This window comes from Otolemur garnettii, unplaced genomic scaffold (assembly GCF_000181295.1).
Source record: "Otolemur garnettii isolate 467f Iridium unplaced genomic scaffold, OtoGar3 scaffold00134, whole genome shotgun sequence".
In the NCBI taxonomy this organism is placed as follows: Eukaryota; Metazoa; Chordata; class Mammalia; order Primates; family Galagidae; genus Otolemur; species Otolemur garnettii.
In genome coordinates, this window is record NW_003852529.1 from 4849214 (window position 1) to 4861209 (window position 11996).

Sequence of the window (11996 nt, forward strand, 5' to 3'; positions counted from 1 at the left end):
CTGCCCGCTCTACCCGGGCCGGAGGCGGGGCCGGAGGGGGCGGTGGCCGCGCGCCGGTCCCTGGGGCACCATGCCCCGCCCCTCCAGGACGCCCCTCCCCCAGCCTCCCGGGGCGCACCAAACGCCCCAGCTCGCGCCCACCTGCTTGTCCCCCCACTCCCGAGACTGCTGCCCCGCCTGGGAGGAAGGCGCGGAGCTGGTCGGTGTGTTGATCCCAAACCCGTGTAGAGAGCGGGCACCTACTGCTCCGCACTCTGAGCCGCTCCCCGGGGATGGGAGGAAAGGGGGATAATGGGGCGCCCTGGGGCACACAAGGGCGGATCCTCTCGGCGCCTGATGACAATGGTGTGTTGCCCCAGCACACGCACACACTCTGAGCACCCGAGTCCAAGTGTACCAACTGCAGGCGGAGAACGGGCTCTGGGGTAGCTGCCCACTAGGGCCATCTCCTGGGAGATGAGGTGGGACCATCCACCAACCGTCAGGACCGCTCAGTGGGGGACCTGTGGCGACAGGAGCCTGGGTCTGGGCGGCAGGTGGGGAGAGGCAGGCACCAACCTAGAGACTTAAGAAATGGGCAGCTTTGCCCAGTGGGTTCCCCTGGGTGGGATGGGGTGGGGAGTTTGTGTCTCTGGCGGGGCTGCCCTGGCATTTGGGTTTCAGTGCTTCACCATAGGGTGGGAGACAAAAGACCAACTGAGAAGTGCACTGTCCCAGAGTCAGAGCTTGGAGGGGGAGTTCTGCTGAATCGCCAGCCATGCCCTGCTCAGGGACTCAGCTCCTCAGACCTTCAGAGTCTTCACTGAGCTCCCTGGGCTGACTTACTGACTTACTGTGTGTGTCCCCCCATCAGAAAGTCAGCTATCTGAGGTGGCCAGAGCTGGGCTCTGCCCACCTGTGGCCCTAAACCTACACACACCCCCCACACACATGGTGTGATTTACAGAAAGAGCTGATGAAGCGGGTCCCAGCCTGTAGGGACACCATGACACACGCAGGAGACACCTATGCGAGGGAGCCTTCCCAGGACCAGTCAGGTAAAGGCATAAGATGGGCAGAGGGCCAGATGAGACACCTGCCTCTTTGGGGCACACAGCAGGTGTTCAGCAAAGACTTTCCTAAGGAATGAAGGCAGACAGGCCTGCGTTTCCACACCCCGCTGGGTGGGAGGGGCGCTCCCTCTAGGTGGGAGCACCCAGACAGAGACAGAGGAGAGAGGGGTGTTGGGCCTGGCTCTCCCATGTGCCAGGAATGTTGTGCAGATGATGTAAGAAGTGTGATGAACTTCTCAGGAACCCGCGACTTGGGAGCATCTATGGTTGTGACTTGGATTTTGATTGCTTTGGGATTTCAAAGGCAATAGATAAAAACAAGAAAAATTTTTTAAAAGGCTCAGTGCCTGTGGCTCAAGTGGCTAAGGCGCCAGCCACATACACCTAAGGTGGTGGGTTCGAATCCAGCCTGGGCCCGCCAAACAACAATGATGGCTGCAACCAAAAAATAGCTGGGCGTTGTGGTGGGTGCCTATGGTCCCAGCTACTTGGGAGGCTGAGGCAGGAGACTCGCTTGAGCCCAGGAGTTGGAGGTTGCTGTGAGCTGTGATGCCACAGCACTCTACACAGGGGGACAGCTTGAAGCTCTGTCTCAAAAAAAAAAAAAAAGAAAAGAAAAAAATAAAATGACAAATTGGGGGAAAATACTTGCATTTCTTTCACAGCAAAGGATTAATGTCACCAATATCTAAAAAACTTGAAAACTGGGAAGAAGAAACTGACACTTCCTATGGAAGACTGGGCAAAAGCCGTGAAGAGATCACAGGAAATGAGGTTTGTGACCTTTATGCTTGTGAAAAAATGCCTAACCTTGCTCATAGTAAGAAAATGCAAATTAAAAGTATAGTCTGATACCACTGCCCACCTGTCTGATTGGCAAAACTGCAAACTGGCACACTCCGTGAAAGGATGGGGAGTAGGTGCTGTGTGCCCCACTAGGGGGAAAGAGATTCTGGCAGTATTAGCAAGAGTACATGTAGCGTGTGACCTGGAAATTGCATTTCTAGGATATGTGGGAAAAACAGACAAGTATATATGCATCCTGCACCTGAAATGGAAGTACAGGCCAGTCCTTAAATGTGATTTGGAAATATTAGCATAGACCCCTCAGCTATTTTATCCTGACACAAAATTATGTCCTATGTTGTCCACTGCAGAGACTTGGCAGAGGCTAACGATAGGACCATGTGAGCCTCTACCAGAAGTCAAATGCCTCAAAAACCTGCTCATTCCTACCAGTACTGAAAAGTCCTATTGGCCTTTTCCTGGTGGCTGGGCTTCAGAAAAACTAGGGGAATGTATGGAGGTGTGTGTGTGTGTGTGTGTGTGTGTGTGTGTCTGCCTGCTGTGCTGGGGACATACAGTGAAGGGCTCCCAGGTAGAAGGTACAATATGGGGAACTGCTCCAAAATCAGGGGAGGGGTAGGCATTTGGGGTAGAGATTAAACAAAACTGCCTCTGAATTGGGAAATGTTGAAGCCAGGAGGTGAACACACTCATCTATGTTTCTGGATTTTGAAATTCTAATATCTAGCCACCCAAGCACCTGGAGAGGGTTCCTGGTGGCCCCAGAGCTGTCCCATGGTTGATCTGCTCATCCTGATCCTGTAGGCTTAGGGACAATGAGGCAGGGGGAGGCTGGAAACAGGGCTGTCTGTGAGCTCTCTGCATGCTCCTAGGAGCTGGAGGGGGTGGGGGCCCAGGGTGTGAGGGCTTAGAGAAGAGAGTGAGGCCAGGTGTGCAGGTGGGAGAGGTGGGGCTGGGCTGACCACGGATCAGCTGAGGTCTAAGGCTGGGCATGGGGGAAGCCAGTGGTCTGGCAGGACAGGAGATGCAAGTGAAACGTGTTTACTGGTGGGCAGCTGGGACTAACCCAGCCCAGTGGCCACTCCCAGGCCTGTCAAGGGGTGAGGAGGCCCCCTGAGGGGTCCATAAGCTGAGGGGGACAGGATGTCGGTTCCCCAGCCTGCCACCTGCCACCTGCCACCTGCTCCCTCTAGGGCATGGCCCCTCACAAGCAGGTCCTATGCACATTGGAGCTGGGGGACCCCAGGGCAGTTCCTCAGTCTGTGAAATTGGGGCCCCGCCTCATCTCATAGTCATGGTGAAGAGGGCCTCCTCCTCATGGGCTGTCACCCAACCCCTGATTCTTGGTCTGAGTGCCGGTCACCACCTCCTCTTCCAGAGTGTTGAACAGAAAGCCAGACTGGGAAGACAGAGGGCTGTGCGTGTGCAGGCATGTGCAGGCATGTGCAGGTGTGCAAGGCACATATTTGGCATACATAGCACATGAGCCCTTTGTGCCCACAAGGGGCCTGGGACCCCTCTTTCCCCTACCCCTGTTAAGAAAGGCAGCTTTAAGGGAATGGGGTCTGGTAGTCTGGGACAGGTATACTACACTTGGCTGGCCAACCTGCAGAGTCACACACTCATGCTCAGTCCTCCCACCCAGGACCTTGGGTCCCTGGCACCTGGTGGGAAGTGAGGTGCTTCCCTTGGCCTGGGTTAAGTCATCTGACTTCACTGCAGAGGCCTGAGCTGGTCTCGCCCTGTTCTTGGGGAAACTCCCAGACCCCTATCAGAACCAGCCCATCTGACAGAGGCCCTTCCGGACATTGCTCTGGGGCACAGCCTGGTCTTCCTAACCCAGAGAAAGATGTGCACAAAGTATGAGGCCATGGCATGTGCTCAGTGTATGGGGTGTGAGGGAGGGTTGCCTTTTGTGGGCACCCAAGGGCCCCCCCATTGGTGCTCCTGTCACTGGCAATGAGCCTCCCCTCCCCTTCCAAGTGGCATGCTGGGGACCAGTCTTGAGAGTGTAAAGGTCTCAGGCCTCCTCCAGCCTTTGCAGGGCACCTGCCCCGGGAGCAGCCCACTGCCCCCACACAGCCTCTTAGGTCCTTCTGGGAAGCCTTCAGGCAGGGCAGAGTAGCACACTTCTCCTCCCTGGGAAGCTGTGGGGCTGAGTGGGCTGTCCCCAAGTCCTTCCAGGCTATGGTGGGCAACTTCCAACAGCCTGGCTCCTTAGTCTCGGGTGCTGGGCACTTGAAGCCCTCACAGCCCATCACAGGGCCAGCAGAGAGTGGACTGGAGGTGGTGCCCAAAGGCCGGCAGGGAGGGCAGGGTGAGGAGGTAGGGGTGACTTAGCCAGCCTGATGGTATTTATTGGGCACCTGCTGGATTCCCAGCCTTGCTGGATTACGGTGTGCGGGAGGCTCTTGGCCTCAGAGGACAGCGCCCTTGTCTGTGAGGAGAGGACGTTCACATGCTCACATCCTCCCCTGTGGCCACCCAGAGCCTGAGGAAGAGCTGCATGTGGGATCAGAGACCAACTAATTTACCTAGGTGGGCCTGGCGCTGCGGGGATGTGGGCACAGGGAGCACTAGGTGGGCAGGTGGGCCTGAGCAGTGGCTAGACCACCCTTCCTCAAGTCATTTGTCAAAAGTTACCTCCTCCATGACCAGTCTGTTTAAAAATTCAACCCCCAGCACTGGTTGTCCCCCAATTTGTCTCCATAGCCCCCCCAGTGTTACATTTTTTTTTGAGACAGAGTCTCAGTCACCCAGGTTAGAGTGCTGTAGTGTCACAGCTCACAGCAACCTCAAACTCTTGGTTTCAAGCAATCCTCCTGCCTCAAACTCCCTACTAACTGGAACCACAAGTGGCCACCATGATGGTCAGCTAATTTTTCCTATTTTTAGCAGAGACTAGGTCTCACTCTTGCTCAGCTGGGTCTCGAACTCCTGAGCTTAAATGATCTGCCCACCTTGGCCTCCCAGAGTGCTGGGATCACAGGTGTGAGGCACTGAGTCTGACCTACAGCCATGTTAATCATTGATTCATTTCCGTATTTCTCATTTATTTCCTTGCTTGCTGCTGTGTCTCTCCCCACACCTCACCCAGTGCCTGGCATGTTGACATTGCTCCATAAATCCGTGTCCAGCGGCTGCATGAACTGACAGGGTCGCTGGCTGGTGGAGGGGTGGAGGGCAGCCAGGGGTACTCACAGGTGCTGTGGGTTCAGAAGCCCCGACACTGCTATCCTGCCTACACAGGCTGTGCTGTGCTCCTTGCAGCTTGTGCCACACCTGGGCGGCAGCTGCCCCTGCTCCAGAGCCCTGAGCTTTCTTCCACACAGGCACACATGCTCAGCACACATACAGTGCCCACACACGTACATGCACAGGTATGTCCACACAGACACACGTGATGTCTTTACACAGGCACACACATGCACTGTGTCCACATGTGCAGGCACACACAATGTCTGTACACACACGCACACATGCAATGTCTGTACACACACACAGATGCAATGTCTGTACACACACGCACACACAATGTCTGTACACACACGAAATGTCTGTACACACATGCATATGCAATGTCTGTACATACACAATGTCTATACACACACAATGTACACACATGCAATGATGTCTGTACACATGCACGCAATGTCTGTATGCACACACACGCAATGTCTGTACACATGCATGCAATGTCTATGCACACACATGCACACACGCATACACAATGTCTATGCACACACATGTCTGTATGCACACACATGTGATATCTGTACACACAGGCACACACACAATGTCTGTACACACACGCAGTATCTGTACACACGCAATATCTGTACACACATGCACACATGCAATGTCTGTACACATGCACACACAATGTCTGTACATGCAATGTCTGTACACACATGCACACACGCAATGTCTGTACACATACATGCAATGTCTGTATACACATGCACATATGCAATTTCTGTACATATACACAATGTCTGTACACATGCAATATCTGTACACACGTACACATGCACACACAATGTCTGTACACACACATGCAATGTCTGTACACACATGCACATATGCAATGTCTGTACATACATGCACATATGCAATGTCTGTACATATACACAATGTCTGTATACACACGCACATGCAATGTCTGTACACACACACACACACAGTGCACATCACGCACCTGGTCCTTGCTCCTCAGACCCCCCTTGACCCTCTGTGGGAGCTGGGCTAAGCCAGGCACTGTCCTGCATGTCACCTCATCCTCACAGGCTGCTTAGACCTGACATTACCGCCATTGCATTTCTGTTCGGGTCCTGGAATCCTAGTTGCTGAAGGTCACACCGCAGCCCTGGGTGGCCATCCTGTGCCCACTCTGCATGCCACACACCCACACAGACGCACACACAGAACCAGGCTGTGTGCATGGAAGCCCCTCCCCAGCCCCTGGAAGTGCTCAGCCTGACCATCCGGTACCTGCTCAAGATGGCCAGAGTCAGCAGGGCCCCTCGTGTTGTGAGGAACACTACATTATTTGCAGTTCAGCCATGTGGTCACCAAGCACCCTCTGTGAGGAGCAGGGTGAGGATGGCCCCTTCCTGCAGCCTGAGAATGCTGGATGAGAGGGCATGAGTTTTGTGTCTTGGCTGTGTTGCCATGTGCAGGCCACTCAGCCGTTCTGGGCTCTATCCCAGTCTGTGTGATAGGTCAAGGTCACCTCCTCTGGGGTTGATGGTTGGGCCAGAGGTGATATTCCAAGGACAATGCCAGGCGTAGTGGTGGCCAAGTCCAGGTGTTACCTGTGCAAGTGGGGGCCAGGACCTCCTGTCTTAGACACCACACAGCCCTTGGTCCCTTCCCTTCCTAGTTACGACTGCCTGGGGTGGAGGCCACAGAAAAAGGTCTAGGGTGCTGCACACAGGATTCTGGGCTAAGGAGGGCTTCATGGCCACTTCAGGGAGAGAATGCTGGACTTGGGTAGCAAGAACCCCTGAGAGACAGCTTCAGAACTGTAGGGATCATTGTGGGAGGAGGTGCTGTCAGGTCTCCTGAGCCCCCTGAGGTGACTCAGCCCTGTGGGGAGTGTGTCCAGAAGGTCCTGAGGGTCTTTGGGCAGCAAGGACAAGTTGCTCACTGGGCGGGGACAGAAATGTGGCTCCACCACTCTCCTTTGGGCTCTTCACCCAGAGGCCCCCTGCTCACCAACCCGGAGTGGCCAGGGGAGATGTCCTGCCACTGGCTCTTCCTATCTGAGGGGCTCTGGGCTCCGACCCTCCCAATGAGTCTGGGCCTTATGTGGTCCAAAGGACGTGTTGTCACCTCTCTGAGTGGTGGCTTTTCTCCTGTAAGACCTATGAGAGGAAGGTCAGTGGGTTGTGAGGCTTTCTGCAAATCAAATACTGTGTTGCCCCCCCATGTACCCAAAGGAAGGGGCTGCCTGTGGTGACAGGTTGGAGCCAGCCCTCTGCCCCTCTTCCCTGAGCCCAGGCCTGAGGGTCTGGTCAGAGATGCTCAGGCAGCAGGAGGGTTCTGGCCCTCCTGGACACCAGGGTCAGCTTTTGAGCCATGGGTAGGGCCTCTGCAGTCAGCTGGGCAGGTGGTGGGTGGCCTGGATAAGATCTACTATGCCTGGGACAGAGACCTGGAAGGGGGTGGGCATGGCTACTCTCACATGCTACCTGCCAGGGCCAACTGCAGCAAAGGGGATGAAGCCACTAAATGCAGTCTCCCGGGCGGCAGGGGAAACTACTCTGTGGTCAGCTTGGAAGTCCCTCCTGACAGGGTGAGTGGATGCAGGTAAGCACCTGGCCATCTCCCTCCCTGGCAATAGTGCACAGAGGTGGGGCAGAGACTAACAAGTCCTAGCCCAGTATCTGCTCTGTCTGCCCAAGAACCTGTTTCCCCAAACCCGCCACCTCCCTGAGACACCCCTGTCCCTGCCCCCGTGGCAGCTCTGCGTGGACAAACCTCACTGATGTGCTTGTCATTCATTCATTCATTCATTCAGCACACTGAGCACACTGTGGTAGGGTGTTCTGGGCCCCGGGGTCAGCAGGGGGCGCCGCGGCCACAGCCCTATGTGGAAAGCAGACACAGATAAGAAAACAAGGGAGAGCTCATTTCAGAGGGTGAGGCTCCCTGAAACACAGCACCAGCTCATGGGACGAGAGACCAAGGAAGGCATCTGTGCCCATGTGAGCTGGGCCGCGGGTCTCTGAGGAAGGACGGGAGAGCTGAGAGCTCAAGGGGAAAGACACCAGCAGTAGGAGGGAGCCCCAGGGAAGGGGCTGGCAGGGCAGCAGAAGCACAGGCACCAACACCGGTTTGGGCTTTCTTGTCAGGGTATTAGGAAGCCGTGGAAGGTTGTAGGCAGGGAAAAGCATGACCTGGTACGGACCAGAGGTGGCTGGAGAGGGGCTGTTGCCCTTGCTCTCCATTAGGTGCCTCGGAGACAGAAGAGGCCTTTGGAGAGGGACAGGACCAAGAGAGAGCAAGGACTGTGCCCCTACCCTATAGGCTCAGAGGGTCTATGAGGACCCTGCACTCTCCACATAGCCCCAATGGAGCTGGCCCTGAACTGTGAGGTGGTTGTGAACTCAGCTGGACCCTGAGCCAGGATCAACCTCTTCATCTCAGAACTGGGCTCTCATTGTTTTAGGCCTTTAGGCTTGTGGGGTCCCATGCCTGGAGCCCCATGTACCTGGAGCCACACCCTGGGGCTCTGACCCTCTGTCCACCTGTGTTTACAGAGGCACTTGACCACCCGTTCTCTTCACAGGCTGGGGTCTGGCCATGCTAGGGACTAGGGTCTGTGCCCAGCCCAGCTCACAGGGGGCTGGCTACTCCTGCCCAGAGCAAAGTCACCAGCTTCCACCCCACAGCCCTGAACCGCCACTGCGGCTACTACCAGCGCGGTCACCAACTCTGCCTGTGGTCCAGGGGCGCCCTCTGGTGGCCAATGGGCCAGACAAGAGAGGTCGCCAGAGTCCCAGAGAGCAGGTCCTGGACACTATCCCTTGCCCCTTCTGGGTTATACAGAGGGGATCCTTGGGGTCTCCTAGGGGAGGGAGCAACAGAAACACGGTTGAGGCTCTGTTCTCACGTGTCTCCCTCAGCATCCCAGAAGCTGGGGTATTAGGGTCCCCACTTCACAGATCAAAACAGGCCCAGAGTGATTAAGGAGCTCGACAGACATGTGGGACAGGAGCCCTGTGCAGGACTCCAGAAGGCATGCTATGCCCACTGGCACCCTGTCCTGCCCCAGAGGCAGGGGCAGTCCTCACACATCACCCAAGGTGCTGACTGCCTGACCATGACTATGTGGCTCTCCAGAACAGATGACACACCGTGAGGATAGTCCCTCTGGTTACCTGTCCACATGACAACTGGGCCCAGCACCCTAGTGTGAGATGTGTGTTCTCAGGGCAGCTCCCATCCTCAGGGTCTCTGGGGAAACCAAGGCCAAGAATTCTGTCCAATCACATGTTAGAGAGTGACTTAGCCCCAGGTGTCAGGCCACCCTATAGGCAGGGCCCACAGGGTGTTATAGTAACAGCCACCAAGGTGCTAGGCAGCCCCCACCCTCAGACTGAATGTGCCTCAGAGACTACAGGGGGCCATTTGTGCCCAGAAGTTTGGGCGGGGCCTGTGTTTGTTCACAGCCACCTTCTCAGGGCTCACATTGGCTGCCCAGGTTCCAGTCCTGACGGTGGGGAGCAGGAGGAGGAGCCCAAGTGCTGGGATCACTGGCACACCCTGTGCAGGACAGACAGCTGCCCTGTTCCTTGGCCAGCAGCCGAATGTCAGGGTACTGGAGAGAAGGCTCACAGGTAGGGCCCCCATGCTACCGCCAGTGCCCAGGACATGCCCCTCCTCCCCAGGGCAGCAAGGACAGGTAGCCAGGAGGGGCTTAGGGAGCAGGACACCTGGTGGGGAGAATCCCCCCTTCTTGGGACTGTGGGTGAGGTGGGGCATTCCAGAAGGGGATGCCCAGTGATCAAGGAGGGTCTAGGCAAGAAGGCTCCAGGAAAGGCAGGTGGGGCTGTGGGAGGGAACCTGGTGGTGCTGAGTTACTTTGTGACCACTGTTACTCCTTCCTGACCTGCGTCCTCTGCACCCAACTCAGAGAGATGGGGGATCCTCATGGGGACCAGGGACACAGTACGACTTCATGCCTGCTACGTGCAGGGACTCTGGCACCTTCTCCCTGTTAGCTCCCATCTTCCTGAATATCAGGAATGAGTCCTGCTCAGGAAGTCTGAGGGACCTGCCCAAAGTCACACAGCTGGGGAGATGAGTTGGGCTGGGACCCGAGGCCAGGTCTGCCCCATCCTGGGCCCTTCCTGTGCCAGGGGAGCCATGTTCAACTCAGGCTGTTTCCATGGTGGCCTCTGGCTAGAGGGTGTCCCTGCTACCCCAGGGCCCAAGTGTCTACCTCAGTTCTGCTTCTTGGGACATCTGGGATGGGATTCCTGCTAGGGGTCATGTAGGCCCCCCTCTGCCCATAGCTCTCCCTCCCGTCTAGAGACATGAAGGGGGAGGCCTTAAAGACCTGGGCTCCTGCCTATGCAAATCCTGGGTCTGTTTGCATATCACCCCCAGGGGCCCATTTGCCTGGCTCCTGGAACCTGCCCCCTGCCTCAGGGCCAGACCCTGGGCACAAGATGAGGGGTGACTCCAGGAAGGAGTCAGACTGCCCCATACTGCCACTCTGCTTCCAGGGGCCCAGCCATCCCCTCTTATCAGCGAGGAAAGTGGCAATGTGGCCGTAGGGGACCAGGGCCCCGCTGGTCCTTCTAGGGGCTGTGGCAGAGGGGAGGACCCTCTGAGCCCCAGGCCAAGATGCTCACTGGGATCTGGGTCTTATGAAGAAGATAAATTTCAGGGGCCAGGGAGCCCACTGGCCTCCCTAAGGCAAGGTCCCCATTGGCTTCCCCACTGGGGATTGAGGGGATAAGAAAGAGGTTCATCTCTAGGCTGAGGCTTGTGGGATAGTGAAGGTGTCAGTGATGTCCAGTGCAGGATGTCCATCCTGATATTCTGTGTCCCCCAGAGGGTCACAGCTTGGCTCAGGCCCCTCACCCCCACCCTCCACCCTGGGCAGGAAGATGCTTCCAGCCATGCAATTCCCTGCTGCAGGGATATGGCCAGATGTGCTGAGTGATGACCCTACTGGGTGGCCAGGTATGACAGGGCCTTGGCAGGAATGAGGCCTGGCCTGAGACGAGCTGATAGGCCTACACCCCTCGCCCCAGCATGGCAAGCAGCTCCCACCTTGCTGCACATGCTGTGCTGAGTAGTGTCCCCATAGGGACTACGGGAACCTCAGAATGTGACCTTTTTTGGAAATAGGGTCTTTGTGGGTGATCTGAAAAGATGGCCCACCGGGCAGCCCTGGCATAATGGGAAGAAAGTCACATGACAGCACAGGCAGGAGACTCCTGGAGCCACCAGAAGCCAGCAGAAAGAAAGGGGTGCTCCCTGAGAGATTTTGGAGGGAGCACGGCCCTGCCCACACTTTGATTTGGGGTCTCTGGGCACCACAGCTGTGAGAGAATCTGTTGTTCCTAACTCCCAAGTTTGAGGTCCTTTGTCCTGGCAGCCAGAGGACACCAATGTACTGCCGTGTCTTATACCCCCCATCCCTGAGGCCCCAGCCAGGGCTGGTCCTCAGACTCTAGTTTTTTTGTTTGTTTGTTTGTTTGTTTTTTGGCCAGGGCTGGGTTTGAACCCGCCACCTCCAGGATATGGGGCCAGAGCCCTACTCCTTTGAGCCACAGGCACCGCCCTAGACTCCAGTTTTTAAAACTGAAAACATCCAGTCATCTCCTCTGGGGCCACATTCAAATCTGTTCCCCATGGCGGTGGGGATGGAGGTGGAGGGGCAGGGAAGGAGATTTGCATTGTCACCAGCTGTCAGGCTGTCAGGTAGAGAGAGCATGGGAGGCTCCTGCCAGAGGCTGGGCAGCTGTGCTGGACCTGGCCCAGACCTCACACTGGTACCCACTTGTTTCCTGCCTGCTGGGTCAACAAAGGCTTGAGTGGCCTGGGGTTACAGGAACGAATGGCCACATGTTGGGCATCCTAAAACAATAGGAATCTATTCTCAGGGGTCTGGAAGGC